This window comes from Lathamus discolor, chromosome 4 (genome assembly GCF_037157495.1).
Source record: "Lathamus discolor isolate bLatDis1 chromosome 4, bLatDis1.hap1, whole genome shotgun sequence".
Taxonomy (NCBI): domain Eukaryota; kingdom Metazoa; phylum Chordata; class Aves; order Psittaciformes; family Psittacidae; genus Lathamus; species Lathamus discolor.
Window position 1 is genome coordinate 101447268 of NC_088887.1, and position 21608 is coordinate 101468875.

General features: G+C 43.0%; 1 protein-coding gene and 1 long non-coding RNA gene across 2 annotated transcripts in view; one reads left to right on the plus strand and one right to left on the minus strand.

Moving 5' to 3' along the window:
- The window catches only part of LHFPL6 (LHFPL tetraspan subfamily member 6), a 140114-nt gene that overhangs the window by 100575 nt on the left and 17931 nt on the right, over window positions 1-21608 (plus strand). The window lies entirely within an intron of this gene.
- LOC136012802 (uncharacterized) lies at window positions 7830-15569 on the minus strand. The gene is made up of 5 exons (XR_010611966.1): window positions 15503-15569; window positions 12048-12156; window positions 10950-11040; window positions 8691-8820; window positions 7830-7987 (listed from the first exon to the last, which is right to left on the minus strand). It is a non-coding gene; the product is annotated as an uncharacterized LOC136012802 (long non-coding RNA).

The window sequence follows — 21608 nt, forward strand, 5'->3', positions numbered from 1 at the left end:
GTTGGTGCTAAGCACAGCAACATAGCCCAGCTGGGCAGGTTTAAAGATTTGGAGTGGTGGATGATGTGGACACCCACCATGCAGTGCCCCTGCATCCTGACATGGGGTTTATTAGACAGCACAATTAACCCTGTGAGTACTTCCATGGGACAACAGCATTTTACTTATCCCTCTGAGCAAAAAGACATCATTTGCTTTTTACTTTCTTGATTCTTCATTAAATGATCTACTGAATAGACACTTTGTGCTGATCCCTTGTTCCCACATACCCACTTCCATTCCCATATGAGCTCTCCTCTCCATCACTCCCTGTCTTTGCTAGCACACGCCAGTTATCTCACATCCCATAGCAATTCAGCTCACAAAAGCTGCATTTTCTGGTTTACAAGTGTTCCTATTTCAGCCATCACTTTGGCTTTTGTCCCCATTACTCCTTCTCAAACTGTATCTGTTCTTTGTGACTTTTGGTACATTTGGTTAAGGCTGTTTTGAAGAACAGCTTTCTTAGAATTGCTCAGCAAGCCCACTAGCTCGTGGGCTGGCCTGACTGACCAGTCCCATCAGCCTGTAGACCTCAAGAGATGGAGAAATTGAAATGAAGCTCATTGCTCATCAGCCACTGATCACAGCTGGACTTCATGGGTGATGATAACTTAGGCCGAGATCCAGTGTAAGCAGATCTGATTTAGGACTGGATGAGTCTGGTGACGTTCAGGTGTGTTTCTCTCTCTCTCCACAGTCTCAAAACACTACCTCTTACTTTAGCTAAATTACTTCTACTCGGTGCTTTTGAGTGCTGGAAAAATAAAACACGGGTGTTTCCCCCCATAAGGTGATCACGCTGGATCTGTGCCATGCAATAATAATTATTATTCAGTGAACTTGATATTACATGGGAATATCAGCTCTCTACCAAAATAAGCATAGTCCAGGGCTTTAATAAAGCTGAATCTTCATAATCCATGCGCTGGTCATTGTGAAATATAATGATCTAATTAAACTGTGCTTTGCACCTTTCTGCTCTCTTCTGCTAATCTCTCACCGAGCTCTGGGTTAATTTGTCTGTTTACATACTATAAATCCCACAGTGGGACTTTGATGTTCATGCAAAGTAGCCGGTGAGTCCTGAAAAGCCAAGGCTGTTTAATTTTATTGAGATACCACAAAACTGAGGTTTCAGTGGTTAAAGCAGTTATTTCATTTGGAAAACTTAGGAAAACCCGCAGCTGTGACATGGTAGCTCAAAGCCTCCTGCTTTGATGAGAGACATGCAGATGTCTGTTATTCAAAGCACGAGATAATCATCAGTGTCTGAACAAATTCAAACTGATATCAGCTTCTGCTCATTTTATTATGCAATTTCCACTTACTCCATCTGTCACTCATATTATAAAAAGGAGATGCATTGATAAAATAGAGGATTTACATGCTTCCTGGAAATAAAGCTGCAATAACCAAACAGTGGCATCTGGTTTCCGCAACCATTGATAAGAACGTTGTGATCTCTTGCTTAACACAGGCATGATCCAAAGCACAGTAACATTTGACAAAAGCCTCTCCATCCTTGTAGTCCAGCTTATTGCTACTGAACCCTTGACGCTACCACAGTGTAAAACCTGGCTGCACAGTATGTTCCCCTTACAGGTTTAATAAACTACATTTTGATCCTTCCGACTTGTATCTGAAAATGTGCCTGTAAATTAGACTTCACAGATGCATTAGTAGTGTAATTGGGTTGCATAGCAGGTATCCCTCACAGCATTTTTCATGTCTAGAAAAGGAAATTATGATCCAATGCAATTTCTTAATGTCCTTAGAGAAGATCAGAGAGAAAAAATAAACTCTATTAATGAGACACTTCAGTGTCACCTAGGCTTCTTCTGCTTCTTCCCACATTTTTGTTGTCAGTGTATCACCTAGACTGGGCTACATATGTTGGAGAGAACCTAGAAGTGAAAGAACATCCATTAAACCTGTTCTTCCTCCTAGTAATGCTTTAAGTCCTCTGATAATACCATCTGAATGGCTGCAGATCCACATCATGTTTCTGTGCTGAAGAGCCTTGAAACATATCCACACAGGCAAGGGCCTGATCCTGCTTGTGGGATGGAGAGGGCCATTTCCACCCACCACTGGACTGGAGCGTCCATGGGGGCACATAAGGCTGCTGGAGGGGGTTATAGTTCACCAACGCCTGAATGATAACAAAGACTCGATTCTCTGCTGGAAGTTCAAAACAGGAAAGGGGGAGGGCAGGGAAGAAAGAGAGAGTGAGCTCTTGGGAGCAGTTAATTCCGTAATGAAGTTCCAGGGGAGGACAAGTGGGAGCTGGCTGTGCTTGGGTGTTCTGCATGAGAGCAAGCAAATGTCATCCTCTTCTGTTACAAAGATCTTAGGCTTATTGTTTAATGTAGTAATAAATATTGCATTATAATAATTAACAAAATAATGCCAATAAATAATGCATTTCTCTCAAGAGCTTAGGCAAAAATCTAACCCAACCCCTGCACGCACTGCAACATCCCCTACAATTGGTCGCATAACAATTGCTCCTCAGCTGCACTGGCACTGATGCAGTGATTTGACCTAATTTAGCCCTGTCCATCAAATGGCTACCCACAGTTTCACAAGACAGAGAGCACGGCTGCTCACCAAGCCTGTCCCATCCCCAGCACTGCCTGCAGGCTGATGCCTTTTAGGAAAGGCGCTACTGTGCTCCACATCCATAAGAGGATCATGATAATCTCCTTGAGTATAAAATTGATGCCGACCAGCAGCATTAACTCTCTTTTGGCTGGTGAGGTGAGGAAGGAGACCCACAAATAAACTCTGTGGACTCTTTTTTTCCCTCGTATAAGCCTTTCATTTGCTTTGTTCTGGTTTCTGCTGGGATAGAGTTAATTTTCTTCTTAGTAGCTGGTGCAGTGCTGTGTTTTGGCTTTAGTCTGAGAACAATGCTGATAACACACCGATGGTTTTGTTGTTGCTCAGTAGCACTGACCCTGATCAAGGACTTTTCAGTCTCATGCTCTGCCGATGAACAGGGGCACTGAAAGCTGAGAAGAAGCAGAGACAGGACACCCAATGCAAAGTAGTCAAAGGGGTATTCCATACCACAGCACATCATGCCCAGTATATAAACTGTGGGGAGTCACCCAGAAGGGACCAATAGTTGCTTGGGTTGGGCTGGGTATCAGTCAGCAGGTGGTGAGCAATTGTTTTGTGCATCACCTGTGTTCATTGGCTTTTATTTTTCTCTTTTTTTCTTCTTATGATGTTTTACCCAATTTCAGTTCTTAACCTGTTCTTATCTCAACCCATGAGTTTTACAGTTTCCCCATTCTCCTTCCCATCCCACCAGGGCAGGGGCAGAGTGAGTGGTACTTAGTTGGTGGCTGGGGTTAAACCACAACATCCCTGGAGAAAGCAATATTCTCCTGAGAAACTGAAATAGGATTTACTGTATATTAATGTCTTATTTTTTCTACTCTTCCTCCCTAGCTTCTTTCATCTGTATTAAATCAGTCACACTGGCTGACCTGAAATGTGTCAGCTAAGATCTTCCTGCACTGAAACTCAGGAAAAACTAGTCTTATTAAACTTAAAATGACAGGTTAAGGCAGGAAACCTTGTAATGATTTTCTTCTTCTGTGGGCAAAATTGGAGCTTTTTGTGACTCTCTACTAAGCAAATGTCTTAAGCATTTTATTTCTTGCTGACAAGTAGCAGCCACCAGTGCCTAATACCATACCCCCCCCCCCCATGCAAGGACTGAGTCAGCCTGTTTCTGGACATATCCACCTTGACATTTCGTCTGAAAAATACTGTTACATAGATCATCCAGTTTCCCATTTCTCCTTTAATAGTGGGGGAGGATGAGTGAAGACTAGTTAGGTACAAAGAGGGAACATAGAAATTGCTCTTGTCTAACAAGGGCTGTGCATGTAGTCAGCCCCTCTGTGATGACCCCAGAGGCTGCAGAGTGGACTCGCTGGAAATACCCATGAGATGCAGGAATAAGACTGACCATCAGATATGCAGGGCTTTAGTTGCCCAATATCAACTGAGCTGTGGTTGCCCCATGGCGAGCACTGCACTACAAATGCAAAACACTTTGACTTACCTTCTTGACCTTCTCTTGTAGTCTCTCGCACTGGTATGAGGCAGATTTTTCCTGCAGGCAGCTCATTCCTACCTTCTGATTCAGACTGGTATTTTAGTAAATTATCATGCCACCTTTCTCTCTTTTCACTCCCTTCAAAAAGTATCAGTATTATGGTTCTGCCTGTAAAAGCATCATCTGTCTGAGGAAAGAGGTCTGGCTGCCAGATTTGTTCTGGTTTTGGTAGCAGACGAAGGAGCCTCCCTGATTTCAAATGCTGGAGGAAAAAAAAAATCATTGCACAGCATTTATGAAAGCAAAAGGACGTCTTAAAAAGGGCAGGCTGCAAACTGAGCCAATTCCAGCCTGGAGAACCCTTCAGAAGAGAATACAAATCCCAATTTCTCTGTCCTCACTTTTGTGGGTCATACAGGCAGCACATTTTTACTGACATTCATCTTCATCATTCATTTGCAGCATTCACCTTCTGCATTCAGGAGGCATTCTGAGTGACAAAGAAAAGCCAAAAGAGACAGATGTACTCACTGGAGAAGGCTTATATATTATTGAACATGTAAACATTTGCAAGCCACTGTTAGTTTTACAATTATATGAATAACATTGTCCTGAGTCTTGCTCATAGGCCTGTCAGGAGCTCTGTAAAGCTGGGTACAAAGCATCTCCCCCCTAATTCACCACACCACATGCTCTGGGCACCGTACCAGTGCTATGTGGTGCTTTGTGCACCCCTGCTTTGAGAGACCATGTCATGGCCAGCACTAGGCGGTGGGTGTCAAAGACGCCTTTACCATGGCTCTGCAGTGGAAAGACAAGGTGTACCTACACCAGGGACTTTAAGTTGCAAACTGTCCACCCAACTCCTTTTTATGGTGTCAAGAGTCAATAAAGTAAGTTATGTTCTGCCTTTGGGAAATACTCAAAATCAAATGAATTAGTGCCCGCTGAGTGGCAAGGTAGTGACAGAGGAGTCCTCAGAAGGCTCATCTTGTGACAGTTCATAAGTAATTAGAAAATACTGCCCTTGCACAGCTTTGCAGAGGACTTTTTTGATGTGTGATGCAGTAAATCTGTTTGATGATTGTCAGCAGCACATTTTCAGTACTGCCGCTTGCTGGGGGGAGCTTCCACCCAAATGAGATTTGGAGGGATCTTCACCCCCAGTCGGAGTAATGAGTTCAGAGTTTTGATAATGCTCTTTGTGAGCTCCAAAGGAGTATTGCAGGGAGACCACCCTTCTTACCCTGGGAGTTAAGTTCTCTTCAGTGCTATACATTGCTCACCATGGCAATGGGAATTGAATTTTCCGCTCCCTGAGCTCTCCTGGATACTTAAACCAGCCTCATGTGATACTATTGTGGCCAGTGTCATCGCACCACTGAAAACTAAATGAATGAATAAATTGGAGCCGTGGCATTTTGGATTGCTGAATTGCATCCAAGCTTTTTATTGCCGGTCATGTACTCCTTTCCGATGACAGACGGAATGATGCTTATTAGGCAGGTAGGCAGATCATTGTAACGAATGAACGCGAGAAGTACAGTAGCAAGGCTGTATATCAGGAAACTGAGAAGGGATTATCTCTTAAGAAACCTCTTTCCAGCTCCAACTGCCTTTTGACTGCAGGGCCCCTTCGTATTACACAACAGTTTATTCTCCCTTATTGATGCAAGTAATCCAAGTTTATGGCTCCTATCACAATCTTTTCCTCCTTGGCCTTTTAACTGCCTTTAATATAGAAGCTATTCTCATCTTGAAAGTTTTTGCTCCTTCAGCTTTCAGCCTGCTCCTATTTCATATGTCTCGGAATATCCCTCAATGTCACATTTGCAGTGCTCTTTCTCTCATTTCTATGCAGTCGTCTCCAAGCCTTTTTCCTCAGCCCCACTTAATCTCGTTGCACCACAGCCACTCTCAGCCATGGGCAGTGCTGCAGATCCCTTTGGCTCTGCCCACCTTTCCAGGACTTGGTCAGGTGCCAGACCACTCTTTGGACACCCCTTATTCCCTTGATGTATCTAGGCTGTACTCCTGACCTGTCTGGGTCATTGCGTGGAGGGCTCAAAACAAACTGACCTGAACTAGGGTTTGATTATTTGCCCAACCTGATTTACTGGCTACTTGGGAGGAGGTGGCCCTTTGCCCTTGGCATGGCACTTATGTTATCTGTCAGTATGTCCATTTGGAGAGTTAATGCCAACAGAATAATATACCTGTAGAAAGCAGTGCCTGTGCTACTCTCTGAACTGGTTCATGTTAGCCTGAAATTGCATGTAGGAAGCGGCAAGAAGTGGGCAAGAACACATACCTGGGAATGTATACAGTGTCTGACTACCCCTATATGTATATTTAAAAAATTGTTCTAGGAGACCTCTCAAGTGTTCCTGGTGAAACATAGATATAAGCCTTCATTTAATTGCTCCCCTGCAATCAAACAAGAGCGATCCATTTGGCTGTGGAACAGTCGCCCCAGGAAAGCCATAAACCTTTATTACTTAGAGACCTTTGGAACTTTGGATATACCATGGTGTTCAGCACAGATTAAAGCAATGTGCTCAGGGAGCAAAGCACAACAGACTACCTCAGGGAAGCAGCTGCCCCTTGGGAGAGGGGAACTGGGTGCAAATTGTCCTTTTCCATCTCCAATCTGTGTAGCTCTGTTGGACTCAGAGGTCTGGAACACAGTGATCTGCTGGAGGGTACAGTGGCACAATTCTTTTCTTTTTTGATAGCCTTATTCTGGTTCGTGTTGCTGACCGTGCTGAAGTTACCCTGACACCACTAACATGCTTTTCAGGGAGCAGAGTCAGACCCAAACTGTAGACACCAAAACCTTGTCTTGATTACTTTCTATGTACAAGCTGATTTTCAGTGATATTTTAACCAAGAACAGCAGATGTTCACACTATCAGGTTTGTTGTTGCTGCCTGCAAAGTGCAAAAATGATCTCATATTTAATTTATGCTTATTTCACTTATTTAAAGCAAACAAAAAATGCATTCATAAACTGTGAGATAGAGTATCATATCTTTAACAGACAGTTTTGCATGCTTTCCCAGGGATGTGTTATTCCTAACTGAGGTAGGTAGCCACTGAGGTTATCATAAGTGGAGGAGTGTACAAAATGGAAAAGATAGATACTGTTGCTTTTGTTCATTCCTGGAAGGGCTGGATTTGTCAGCCTACTGGATTGTACCTGCTTATCGCATGCTCTGGCCAGTTCTATGGCTTCTGCAAGAGGAGCACTTAAACGTATCTCAGCCTCTTCAGATCACAGCGTGATCTGCTAGGTTAAATGGCTAATTGTAGGTGAGTGCTCTAGTGTACATTAGTCAAACCCTGTAGTTAAAATGTCAGATGATTTCTTTGTAGCTGCACACAAAGGCAGATGTCTCTGTTTCTTTTGTCTGCTGCCATCCCCACAGCCAGCTATGAAAAGCTGCTGATTTAATTGCATAATCTAGCTTGACTCAGTGGCAGGGCTTTAACATAACTGTATCTAAGGTATCTGTGTTACACAGCCACTCTTTCTTCTGCCTTCTCTATATGCACTCATTCCGTATCTGTGTTAAGCCACATGGGGATATTGGAAGATGCTATAGACCCAGATGTCTGCTGGAATCTCAGACTGTGTAATTAGCTGTGGACATCTAGACACTAGCTGAAGAGATACGTCATTTAATGAATAATGCTTAGTTTTGGTGCCAAGAATTTTACGTTCAGGCTTCCGCAGACCATATCACAGGCTGTGGAAATAGCTGTTCCCACTCCTCCTGGAACAAGGGCTATGGTGGGCTCTGCCCTTCAGAAAGTTGGGCTGGTTTGTTTGCTTGTTGGTTTGATTTTTGAAAGTGTTCCTCTTCCCTGCTAAACAGAAGGATAGAAGAAAAGAAATTTGAATGAGTCTGAATCAAGCCAAGTCCAACAATAAAATCATATGATTCAGCCCATTGCTTGTTTTACTCTTGTTGCAGGTTGCAAACCTTGTGTGAACACCTTCCCTCCTCCCCACTCTACCCCTCAAGGTCTCCAAACACCACACTGAGGCAAGAAATGCCTGAGTCTTTTGGAACTATTATCCCCTCTTCTTCATGTAGGGAAAAGAAGGCTTCAAGGTACAGTATGAGTAACATACTAGTTACACAGAATTCCCTGGTGAGGACAGATGTAGCGTTTGTGACTCTCCAGGTCTCTGTAGTGATCTTGATAACATTTCTCAGTCATTATAGTTGCAGCTTTTTTGATTCAAAAAGCAGCCTCATGTCAATTAAAGACAAAACTGAAGCAGTTCACCAGGGCCTTAAATGTGTGTATTTGACACCACATCTTTCCTCAGCTCCTCACTCTGCTCTTGGAGTCCTGCCAGCTGAGGGACAGTCAGAGCTACTTTGCTTTCCTCCAGAGCCTTGACCTGCGCACTGGTGGTATCTGGAAGTTGCAGCAGTAAGTCAGGGCAAGGCAGGGTGAAATGTGCTTTTTGGGCCTTGGCCCTTTCTGCTTCATTACCATGAAAAGCCTACAACTGAATATCAATTCATTTGTATTCAACCTGGCTGTTCTGCTTCCATACCTCCTTTCTTGTCTGCAGCTGACAGGATGTCACAAGGAAGTGACAGGGCAGTGACAGTTTGTGTGTCATGGTCCACTTCTGTTTGAACTTGATTTTTATCTAGTAATGAATCAAGCCATGGGAGTCCAGTCTGGGAAGAAAAGAATGTCCCAAAGAAGCAAGCTGAAGCTAGAAAGTTTTTCAGTCCATTTGGAAATAAGAATGCATCACAATGTGCTTTTTCCCTCCACACCAGACCCCTGTATTCTCACAAGGTAACTGGGTATAAAAGGGGTTTTGCATTATTTATTAGTGTGCCTCTGTCACACATAATGAGGGCTATAAAGTATGTAAGAGTTTATAATTGGCTATCTACAAGAAGTAATCCTGAGGGGTCTGTGTGAGGATCAAATAAATTATGCTTCATTATAGTAGTTATGCCAAGGATATTAGAAAATTGTTTTTAGTTGGAGGAAGAAAAAGAAGGTGAGGCAGAAAAAGAAAACCCCCTCAGTGCTTCCCAGACCCACTTCTGTCGAAGTTTTTAGAGGCTGAGGCAAGATTTCAGTCCTCCTCTTTAAAATTCCTAATGTGTTCAAGATGCTAAGTAAGCAGTTGCCAAGATACTTGTACAAATAATGCATAAATGGAGTTTATCTAAATTGTTTTATTCATAAACTTTACTGAACTCTCCCATGCAGTTAAGAAGGAATCCCAGTTCCCCACTATCCACCACTGGCACATCAGCTTGCAGAAATGAAACTTTTATCTCTTCTTCTCAGGGGATATGAATGCCTCCCACCTTCCCCCCAACCCCCCATCCCCGTTTCCTTCCTGAATCTAATTATTATTCCCATAATTCAGAACAAGGATTTGGGGACAGTAAAATGCAAAGAAAAAGAGGATGAACAGCTGAGCCTGGAAGCTGTGATGGTATCATTTTAAAATGAACATTTAAGTTTCAGAAAAGTCAGGACAAAAGGGATCTCCATGTTTCTGACTTAGTTGTAGGACTTTTCTGATGCTTCTGGATATAATTTGTGCTACAGTGGAGGTGACCCTGGAGTTAGACAAGGGAAAGTCTTTTAGATCCAGGAAGAAGGGAATAACCCTTCCCTTAAAGCAGTTACTAGGTATTATTCTAGCTTTAGGTAGAAGGCCAAGGAAGGACAGTTTCTCTCATGGCACAATATGCTTGGTTCTGAACAGTTTCCAGCAGTGGAAACTACCTGTGAAAATGGCAACCTGAAGGCTGTGGCTAGAGCTCTGGCTTCACTGAAATTAGTGGCAAAACTGATTGATTTCACATGGGCCAGTTGTCCCCCCATTAGATCTCTTTGAATGTGTAAGGTTTCAAGACTGGGCCTGCAAGGTCAAGCATCCTTTTGTATGCTAAATGTAATACTTTCACAAGTCTAAAAATGTATCCCATAGTCTTTATGGTGCCCTAGTTGCACCATAGAATCATAGAATAATTTGAGCTGGAAGGGACCTTCAAAGGTCATCTAGTCCAATCCCCCTGCAAGGAGCAGGGACATCTTCACATTGCTCAGAGTCACATTCTGCTCAGCCTTGAATATCTCCACCAGCCCCTGTCCACCAGCCACTGCCCAAGCCATAAAGTGAAAATGCTTTGAAATGCATGAGTAAAACCGCATTTTGTATGTACAGAGTTGTGTGAAAACCACAAAAAGCAGGAACAAACTGCACGAACTAGGAGCAGTCTCCATAGGCAGCTCGGGTCAGCCTGCACACTAGAAACCTCTGTTAGTATTGCCATCATCTCCAAGGTCTTCATTTAACATAATTTGACCCTCCTTTTGGTTTCTCTCCATTGAAAATGAGTTTGATTCATTCATTGCTATGTTTTGTTGGGTTTTTTTTTCTATTTTAAAGGAAAAATTCCAACAGATTGTCAAAACCAGCAGCCACAGAAATCCTCTGGAAAGAGAAGGCTACATGAAAGGGCCAATTCTATCAGGAAAAACTGAATAAATTGGGAATGGTTAATCCATTGGAGAGAAAATACTCAAAGGGGGGGAGAAAATAAAATGCTATCTTGGAGCCCTGGTAGTGGTTTAGCAAAATCCAGGATTTAAGGAGTGAACTTAAATTACAAGGAAGATACATGTTAGACAATATGAAATGCTTCTGTTTGAGACACAGAGCCAGAAGAATGCATTGTCTTAAAAGTTGGTGTGATCTCTATTGTGAGAGGTTTTTTAAGATCAGCTCAAACAAATAATTTTCTTGGAAGATATAGGTACAGCTTATACTCACTTTGAGGCTGAAGAATGGATAAGATAGATACATTCTTGATGTCCCTTCCAAGCTGTTTCCAAAATGTTTTCTTGTGTTTTAAGTATGCTCTCTGTATAAAAGAATTTAATAAATTATGGGAAGCAAGAGACTCTCAATATAAAGAGCTGCATAGTGCTGAGGCATCCCTTCATTGCCTTGGGTTAACTCACAGGTGGGTGGGGAGAAGATTTCAGAGTGAGTTCATAGTTGGGCTCATGAGCTCATCATGGGAGATGCATACCCTCTACACACTGGTCTTCGTTAGCAGTAAGGGTTAAGTCTGTTTGACGTGTTGGTAAGGTTGTCCATATGGATTTTCTCTGGAGAGGATAAGCAGCAGTGCCAAAATTTTCTGAGCTGCAGATGTGCAATATATTTGTAACAAACTGCAGCTCCTATCCAAAATTATGATTTATCACATTTTGTGGCAAACTGAAAAATGGGACCTATTTGAGGGAAATTGTCTTGATAGAGTTCTTTTTCCTCTGCAAATTGGGTCAGTGAGTTGGAATGTCTTTGGATAGAAAGCACGGAAAGTTCCATTTCTTTTTATTTATTTTTTATTTTTTTTTAATAAAAAGTATCCTTTTCTTGGGTATGTCACAGGAAACAAACTTTAGAGCATGTAAAAATCATGCAGAACAAAACACAGACAGTCTGACAGCATGGAAACAATATTCTGAGTGTCACACTGTTCACGTTGGAGCTGTGCTGAACCTTACCATCTTTCTTACTGAAAACAAAGTAGCTGAGAATAGGGTAATAGTTGTTTTTCAGCTTGAGGAAGCCATACGAAGAATCAGTTCCACATGGAGTCTATTATTGCTTTGATTTTACTCCATTTCTTTTGATTTTATACTGTAATTCAGCACAAAGGCGAACTCCACTGAATATACTATATTCATGCATAGATTAATTCATGTGCTTTGCTGTATGATCTGCAAAGAGCCTTGTGAAGGTGGAGAGCATTTTAAAAACTGCTAAAAAGTGATGCAGCTACAGCAGCAAACTATACATTAAACTGACTTCTTCACTAGTTCCCATTTATTTCATAACACTTAGCTGTCTATGACTTACCTATCAGAGAGCTCTAAACTGTACAGAGGGAGATGTGTTTGATGGCTGTAGGCCTGTGTATCAATAAAGCTGGTGTGTATACTTCAGCAGAGTAGAGGGAGGCTTAAACCTGGGAAGCACAAGTAAGAACAGGTTAAAGGGAAAAGTGATTCTCAGCTTTGGTGACTGCCACTGACATTTACAGCTTTATAGCAGTTTATCTTACCATATTTCCTATCTAGAGAAATGGTTTCCAAACTTGTTTGATTTGAGGAGTATTGCAGACTCTTCAGTAGAAATGCACACCTTTTCAATCTTTTTTTCAAGTTATAGATTGCCTAATAGCATGTATGAATTTGCTTGGAAGTACTCCTTGATTTGCCAGCGGGTCTGCAGACCATGTACTGAAAATGCTACTTTGAAACCTTGAGTATGGCTGTGATGTGCAGTGGCTGGTCTTGCATCAGTCCTTGGACAGCTCAACTGACATAAAACAGACTAAAAGAAATAAATAAATGGCGAAAGTTTGATGTGCAGTATTCCCCAGAGGATATATGCTTTGCATCAGTTCCCGTTCCTCTGTCACTTTGGGGATATGCTGTCAAAGTGAAGGAACTGGCTGGATATCTCGTTGCTTTATCCAGCATTTACAAACTACTGTTTTTCACAGATCAGTGAACTAATAGACATAGAAAAGCAATTCCTTGGTATTTAATCCGTGTCTGAATATTTCCAAAGGCTGGGACAATCTTGAGGCAAAATGAATGGAGTGGTGCTCAGGAGTTGGGCTGCTGCAGAGTTTTCATTAATGCTTGTAACAACCTTGCTCTGCCCAGTTTGTGTTGAAAAGATATGGCAATGCCTGTCCATTTATCCATTTGTCTGCTTAGGCATCTTCACCAGCATAGGATATAACTCCTTCATTCCCCCCTCATAGTCCTTCATGAGATAAGTTCACATACTGGGAAATGCTTTGAATATGGAGCTTCTGCAAAAGCACTGGATAGTTTTGTCCAGTCTTCAGCTGCTATTGAAATTCGTATTAACAGAAAGGAATATGCTTTATCTACTATGACTACTATAAGAATCAGGTATTTTGGGAAGCTAGTTATTAAACTACCTTTTATTAATTACAGTAGGAGCCCTTGTGTTTCTAATAGAGTGATTTCTATTTAAATACACCATGTCATATGCCATATGCTGCTCTAGACTCTTTGAACTGTCAAGCATTTGATTCTGAGCCACAAAACGATGGGGTGAGCACACAGATGGGTTGTCACATAAAGAAGTCTGATGGCATGTGATAACGCTTAGGCTTTTTTTCTTTTTTCTTCCCCCCCCCCCCCCCAAGCATACACTGTACTAGCAGTGATCATGGCTTGCCAAACAAAAATGAGCTGACAGTCAGACTCCACTGTGTTTTGTGGAATTCTTCAAGCATTTCAGTTCCACTCTGCAGATTCAGTCTGCCTTTAACTGGACCATGTCACATCCCTTTCAGAACAAATGGTGTCAATCATTTTGTTGTGCAACAAACTCTGGGAGGAATGACAGAGACTCACCAAAGCTAGTCCCAAGGGATCTAGCTCTGTGGTGGCAACTGAGGCAGACAGAGGCCATTTTAAAGCAGCATACAGATAATTTCTTTTTAAGGTAGAGCATACAGGCTTGCACTCAGGAGCAAGACGATTTTTTCTTTCATCTTCTTTTCTTCCCTAACATTCAGGTCATTTCCCATAAAGGAAGGCAGAATTCATTACAGGAATTGAAATACTTGCATCTTAAGGGCAGAACGAGGGCAGAAGGGTAGAAGATAAGGGATAATATAAAGTGTAGGTAACTTTGGCTGATTCAACTACAGATTCATACACTTTTTAAAGGTGTTTACAATACATGTATTGCCCCTTGAGGTAGGTTTCTAAGCTCACATTAAGATCAATACATATCTAGGGTGAAATTCATTATCCTGAATCTAGATGCTTTACACTGTTAGAGATACCATAGAGTCTTCAAGACCTTTGTATGGGTTGGCAGGTATGACAGAGGACTTATGGGAATCTTTCATTGCTCTGGAGAGGCCACGCAGGATAATGAACAGCACTTAATCTAACAGAAGGTGACATATTTGGAGGGGCTAAATCCCACTCTAACTCAGTACTGCCAGTGGAGCACAGTTCAGTCACTGACCTACAAGTGTCCAGTGCCATTTGAGATGCTCTCAGCTATCCCACCTCCAGCTGCTAGCCCAGGAGCATCTGTGTTTCCCTACTGGCAATGTGTCATGTCTGCCAGTCTCATATGAATGTCTTTGCTATTCTTTGAGTTAGGTGAACTTAGATGTGTCCTAGTTATAAACCTGTGTATCTGTATTCTTCAGGGTGAGAAAAAATTCTTCTAGACTCCATTGATTCTGCTGACAAGGGTCTCAATTCAATGGCTGCTACAGAGGCATCTCCATAGGTGTGATGTGTCCTGTGCCATCTGAGCACCTAGAAAGGAAGACCCACGCTGTTCTGGGAGCAGGACCTGGTCTCCAGGTGGGCTACCCAGCTGAAATGCAAGTAGTCCTATGTGCATGCATGTGACTTGAGCTGAGGTTCCTGAATGATGGAAAACAGATTCCTGAAGTCTTTCATGTTGGAAGGGATGTTGAGAGGTCATATAGTCCAACCTTGTGCTTCAAGCAGGACCAACCCTGAATCATGACTACAATAATTACTTTCATGCCTTCAGATATCCCCTTAGACAAACAAAAGCAGACAAGTGTATCCAGACTGCTTAGTGCTGTGCTTTGTGTCTGAACACTGATTCACATCTCCGTACTTCCCAACTTGCCTCGTCCATGGGAACATAACAAGTATGTGTTGCAGGAGGCCCAAAGGAGAAAACCCAGTGATGCTGGAATCTCTCATATCCGATTGTCTGCACCCAACACTCATGGCTGGGAGAAATAGCAGTGGTGAAAGCCTTTTTTTTTTCTGTTTTTTTGCCTGATTGGAACCTTGGTCTCTCATCCCCTGGCATCTGTGGAGCTTCTGTTTGAAGGGTGCTGTACTTTGTGCCAAATACTTTTGTCATCATTGGCTGAGACAACTAAAATGTTAGAGGGACTATGTAATCTGGTGGTAAGGGAATTAGCCTGGAGCCTTTGCTTCAGTGAATATTCATTCTTTAATCAATTGGTACATCCCCCAGATAAGCACCACCTTGACTCTGGCCAACCTTAGCCTCACTTAACCATAACCAATAAGATATTGTCGTGGTTTAAACCGATCCACACAGGTCGTCCACTCACACACACACACACCCCCCCCCCCGGCCCTCCCCGCTCCCAGAGGGATGGGGAGGAGAATTGAGAGAATGTAACTCCCACGGGTTGAGATAAGAACAGCCCAGTAACTAAGGTATAACACAAATCACTACTGCTACCACCAATGATAATATTGATAAGAGAAAATAACAAGAGAATACAATACCACCACCGAACGAGTTCAACCCCCCCAAAGAGAGAGAGTGCCCTTCCGGGTAACTCCCAGTTACCTCCCTGGGCATGACGTGCTGTGGTATGGAATACCTCTTTGGCTAGTTTGGGTCAGGTGTCCTGTCTCTGCTTTCTCCCGGCCTCCCCTCGTCCCCAGCAGAGCATGAGGCTCACAAAGTCCTTGGCCAGAATAAACATTACTTAACAACAGTTAAAAACAATCGGTGTTATCAGCTCTCTGCCCAGGCTGGAAGTCAAAACACAGAGCTTGCACCAGTTACTAAGAAGGAGCAAAACGGCTCCTGGTAAACCCAGGACAGATATAAATTGCACAAGCAGGTACCTCTTTCTCTTGATGCCCCTGCATGGTAATAAAGGTGTTCCAGTGAAATACCCAGCTACACACTGTATATTCAACTAGTTCTGAGATCATGTTACTCCTCCTACTGTGTACATAGAATAGGATTAAACTCTTGGATTTCTTAGTATCTAGTGCAAACCTTCACAGACTGTCAAGCCTGTTTAGTGCTGCTTTATAAAATCTTGTTAAAAGAAGTACTTTCAGTGATTCTGAGGGGTTTGAATTTTGGGGAGCTGCAGTCCCTTGCACCAGCACCTATTTTTGCAGGGCTTTGAAATTGATGCTGAACCTTTCCTTTCCTCACAGCGGCTGCCGTGGTCCTGTTACTTGTCCTTTTACCAAATGGCTCTTATTAAATCACTTTTTGTTTAGTGGCAGCTCTGTGTTTGATTTCTCCACTCTTACTACTTCAGTGTTTCTTTCGGGTTTCTCTCAGCCCTCAGCCCCATTTCCTGAAGGTTTCAGAATTGCTTTAAAAATGCCCAGGGCCAAACAGAGCAAAGCCATTAGGTTTTGAGGTAGCAGTGTAGCATCTCTGGGAGGGGAGATTTCCCCCTCTGAGCCTGAAGCACCTCTGTAGTAATGAGCACACTGCCTTTGATCAAATGAAGCAAAGTGATGCTTCATCAGTCAGAAGACTCCCATCTGCACCCTCCATTGCCCTGTGCCTGCAGTCAGGGAGAAAGAGCTGTGACTCTCCCATGACATAGCATTTTGCTGTGCTGGATGCTGGCAGGCATTTGTAATGCCTTTTTTAGGCTTCCTCTGCCACTGGCCCTAGTTTCCTACTTTCTCTGGGAAGTAGTAGCAGGCAGGTGGCAGCTCTTTGCTGTGGCTGTTTGATGAGGTTCAGAGCAGAGCAGCTGCCAGACAGTGAGTGCTCATGGTGTGGAGTAACCCAAAATAACAGAAAAAGTCTCATTTGAGGGATGGGGCTTGACAGTCAGATGGAGGGGAGCTAAGCAAAGCCAAATGTGTTGAATTAAACCTGGAGATCAGAATCAGAAGGGAAAGCGTGGTGGGGTTTTGCTGCTGGCTGAAACCCCATGAGTACTATTTCCATCACACTCAAGATGAAAGTTTTACTGGAGGCAGGATCTGAAAAACTGAAGGTTGTAGCATTTTGTTCTCTGGGGGATTTTTTTGTTCTTATGTTTCATTTTGCTTTGTGTCTACATTCCCTCTAACATCCTGCTATAGCAAAGTCTATGACAGAAATACTTGACCTGAGTAAAGCCCTGAACTGACTAGCTGTCTCCCATACCATGATCCTTGTGAGGAGTGGGAGGAAATTTGGTACAACATAAATGTAGTTTCTATCTATGTGCCTCTGAGGACTTCTGCTTGGACACCCAGACAAGGGGGAGTGCCTTATTGCATTCATTCACATTCTAGGCAATTGTTCAGTGACTACTAAATCAACAGAGAACTTTTGCCCAAAGTGTTATCTCATCTTTAAGCCTGATAATATCCCAGCTCAGGTGCCTGTCTGGGTTTCCTGAGGGACAAGTACTAACAGCAGTGTGAAGGAACCAGTATGGTAATGTTTCTCTAACAGAAGAACAAAGGAACCAAAGAACAGAGTGACAGTGTTAAAAAAAACAGTAGGAATGTAACCTTGAAGAAGGAATGCTTCTGGATGAAGATCTGGGAGCTGCCAGTATAGAGGCATTGTCCCTCGCTCACTGAACTGAGGCTGGACTCCACAGGTATGGGAGCCAGGCTGACTGCAGCCAGCATGGCCCTGCTCCCCCCATCCCCACCTTTGCTCCATTGGATCCTGCTGCTTTGCCCAGCCTCTGAAGTTTGTCTGAACCTGCTCTGACCCATTTCTATCACTCAGCAGTTGCTTGGTTGAAGCTCCTGGAGTTTCTTGAACACAGACTTCAGAAGCTGTGTCTTCTGAAGTATTTCACAACACGGTTTTTAACCAATTCTTCTTTAACCCATGGTTTGTTGACCAAGGTATGTCTGAAAGCAGCAGACAACTTCTTGTGCCGGCTCAGTTTTACTTTCATACCATAGGCTCACTTTCATATCAGGTAAATGCTTTAAGACCATTACATCAAGGAGAGTTTTTAAATCACAAGAAGTGGAGAGTCAAAGTCTGTGCTGCATCTAAAAATTGGTTTTGTTTTGCATGTAGAGATTATTGTACCTCCAAGTGACAGATGGGAATGTGAAAACTTTCTATCATCCTTGAAGATTCAAACGGGCTGATAGAGAAAAAATGTGAAAAGAAAAATCATCATTAAAATGGTCTTGAAAGGGATGACTTCCAAATTATTGTCTGTCAGCTTCTCCAGATGGTCTGAGTATCTGTCAGATGAGCAGTGTTCATTAGACATGCCTAGAAAAAAAAAAAGGGGGGGCAAGGTTTCTTTTTGGTCAGGTCAGAAAATTAAAGGGGAAACAGTAGAAGATGGGGGAAAGTGAGGAGGAAGATAATTTGGAGATTTTTCTTACTAAAGGTGACTGTACAAAAAGCAGCATTTGGTTCTGGTTTTATTTTCACTCTGCAGTACATATATGAAGCCTGACCTGTTCCTATTACTTTTCTAGATGGAAATGCAGACTGAGTTTTCACAGTGGTACTGGGCTCCTTCCTGCTTGAGAGGCTTCCCAGGCCCCCTCATGCTACAGCAGTGCAGCCCCCCTCTAACTGCTGCCTAAGGAGGCCCTTTATGGTGCCCAGGCAGTCCCTTCTTTCACTGCATTCATAGGGTATAACTCTGACTGGAGCTGAGGACATACAAAAAAGGAATACAATTTCCAGTGCCCATGTAGAAGGCTCCTAAAAAAGCCATAATCAAGGAAAGCCACCATGGGTTTTGTTCAAATGAAAATGCATTTTCTAGCAGCAAGACCCTGAGACTGAATCCAAAGCTAAGTGCCTAATTCACTGCCATCACTACCTCTCTTTATTGACCAAACTGATGGTTTTCCCCATTGTATTTATCTGAATAATGTGCTTAGGTTTACCCTATTCAAAGGAAACGGAAGGACACTGGGGAAGGTTTGGCTTTATTTAACAGGCTTTTGAGAATGCAATGATCAAATGGGCTGACAACAAAACAAGAATGAGACATATAGCAATCAGGGGCACGCTGTGACCTCAAGTGAGAGGAAAAGCTGAGTCTGTAAAACAGGACTTGCTAGCTGCGAGCTGTCAGGACAGCTACAGACAATTAATTTATGGTGTGATGTCTATGTTGGTTATTTAAGGCACATCAGATCTTTGGGTGGAGTCTCCCATTAAAGCCACAGCAATAAGGAACCAGTCAAATGTCCCATATTCAGTGGCCACTAACTCAGCAGTCTGAGGACTGCCCTCCACAGGGATTTTCAAGCTTCGCTTTTGTGCATTGACTTTTGACAATGTCTTGGTCCTTCTGAGTGCAGTCATTTTGCCCATGGAAAAATTTAGTTAATATTTCTTGGTTTATTAATCCTTCTGTGTTTGTTGTTTGAGACTTGCCTATATCCAAGCTATTCTTGGAGATAGTAATAGTGGTTAATATTTTACATCTTGGAATAAGCTGATTGCTGCATGCCACAAATCATTTATCACTTCAAAGAGGAAACCTAGATCTGTGCCAAGCCGCTAATGTAATTACTGTCCCTTCCCTGCTGCATCCGCCATATGCAGAACCTGTTATATGCAATTATTTTCAATCAATCACAAGGTCCACTCCAGACAGACAAGATGATCTTGCAAGCGCGAGGTGTTACTGAAATATGGTCGCACGTTACCTGCAGTGAGGGTGAAAGAGAAGGCAGTGTGGGATGGACAAGGATTCCTCTGGGTGGTTTACTATTGAGGCATCCATCCTCTAGTTTATAATTTTGCAACTTGTAGGTCTAGGCAGCTCCTCACTTAGCAAACGGGCTGGTTTTAACTCACTTTTTCAAGGTATCCAGCTCTCTGCATGGACCAGTGTAGTGGCTAAGTAAGACCCTATTGAGTATTGAAGCCAAGCACTTAATTCCAGTTTTGCACTGCTGAAGCTGGCTGCATTATGTCAGCCCTGTGGCTCTCTCCCACATGCCTCACCAGCACATTGAGTCAGCCTCAGCATTTGCAATAGCCTTGTTTCATGGATCAGGGCAAGGAGACTGTTTCAATCCCAAATGCAGAACTGCTTCAGAAGAGCTGGTCTCTGGAAGTGCCAACACCTCCACTGGTGCATGGCACATCACCCAAAACAGCAGCCAAATGCCACCAGCACCTCCACTACTGGCTGGCCCTGTCCCACTGCCTAGGTCCCTCGCACCTGGAAGCCACAGCCCCTTTTATGAGGGTGCTGTTTATAGACCTGCATGTTTCCTTCCCCTTTCTATTTCTTTTAATGTCTGTGACAGATAATGAAAGACGACAGATGATCGTAATTACAGCAGGGTGGTTGGGTTTGTTGGTTTTTTGGTTTTTCTTACTTTCCTTAAGAAATGTTACAGGCATCCTAAGCATTTCAAGCAGCTGTAAAGACGGGTGTGGTGTCCTGGGTAGTGTAGCTGGCTAAATACAACAACTATAGGGCAGTCCAGGATGTGACTCTAGAGCTAAACCAGTAACTGCTCTTTACTGAAGCTGCAAAATTAGCTTAAAGATTTCCATTGGGTTTGCAGCCCTTGGATTTAGCTTAGATTTTTAAACGGAGGTTGCAGCTATTCAGCAGGATCTACATTCTCTGTGATAAAACACATTGGCTGGGTGTATGAATTATTAGCTGTAATAGTGTGCAGTCTTTTTGCTTTTGCAGGGTCTGATCCACACATTCAGTTGCTTACAAACAGGGGTGTATTGATCAGAAGAGAAAGAAAGGGCTGAGGGGCTTTTGTCCAAGTTCCATTTGCACCATGGGCTTTGAGGCATACTCCACACTTCTAGTGCATAAAATAAGGGAGCTGAAATGCCAGTTCCCAACTTCACTGTTCATGCAGACCAAGGCAGCATCAGCCGTGTTGAAATCATGACGAATCCTGTTGAAAGCAATGGGACATTAGACACACACACTCATACTTACCTCAGGGCATAAACCAAAAGTTGTTAATTTTTTCTTACTGCCTAGTAGGCTCTAAGCCCTTGTGGAAGCATTACAATAGGTAAGTCCATTGGTGCTTTGGGGCCGTGGGGCAGCAGCACTGGTGTTAGGTAGCAGTTTCCCATTTGATTTCATCATCACAGTTAATGCAGGCTGTGAGCAGAAACAAGTTGCAGTGCTCTATGTCTGGTACTCCATAAGTGAAACAGCACTGCTAAAGCCCATAGATAACTGGAGAGCCAGATGTTGCTGGGGTAGGGAGGTTTTCTAACATAGCATGCTAGATTTCCCTTATTTGGTTTATTTATTTCAAGGAGGCACAGCTAATGGTGAGGCACAGTGGGGGGTGCTGTGAGCTGAACAGTGCAGAAGGGTTTTAAGGACAAGCATTATGTATAAGTGAAGCAGTTGCTTCTTTGGAGCAGTTTAACTTTACAGAATATTGCATTGCTAATGAATTTTTGACTGAACCCTAGAATTTATTTTCACTGAAACTGGGCTTTGGACTTACAGAGATGGATTTGCAGAAATGTGAAAGGAGGTGTGACAGGGGGATGAAGAGGTCTGGCTAAGGCAGGAAATAAGTTATCGAGGCTAGCGGTCACTGTATCCAGTGTAGCATCAGAGGCAGACAGTGAACAGGTACCCATGTTTGGAAGAGGGTGGGCTTTGCTTGGAGGGTGGCAGTGGAAAGTGTT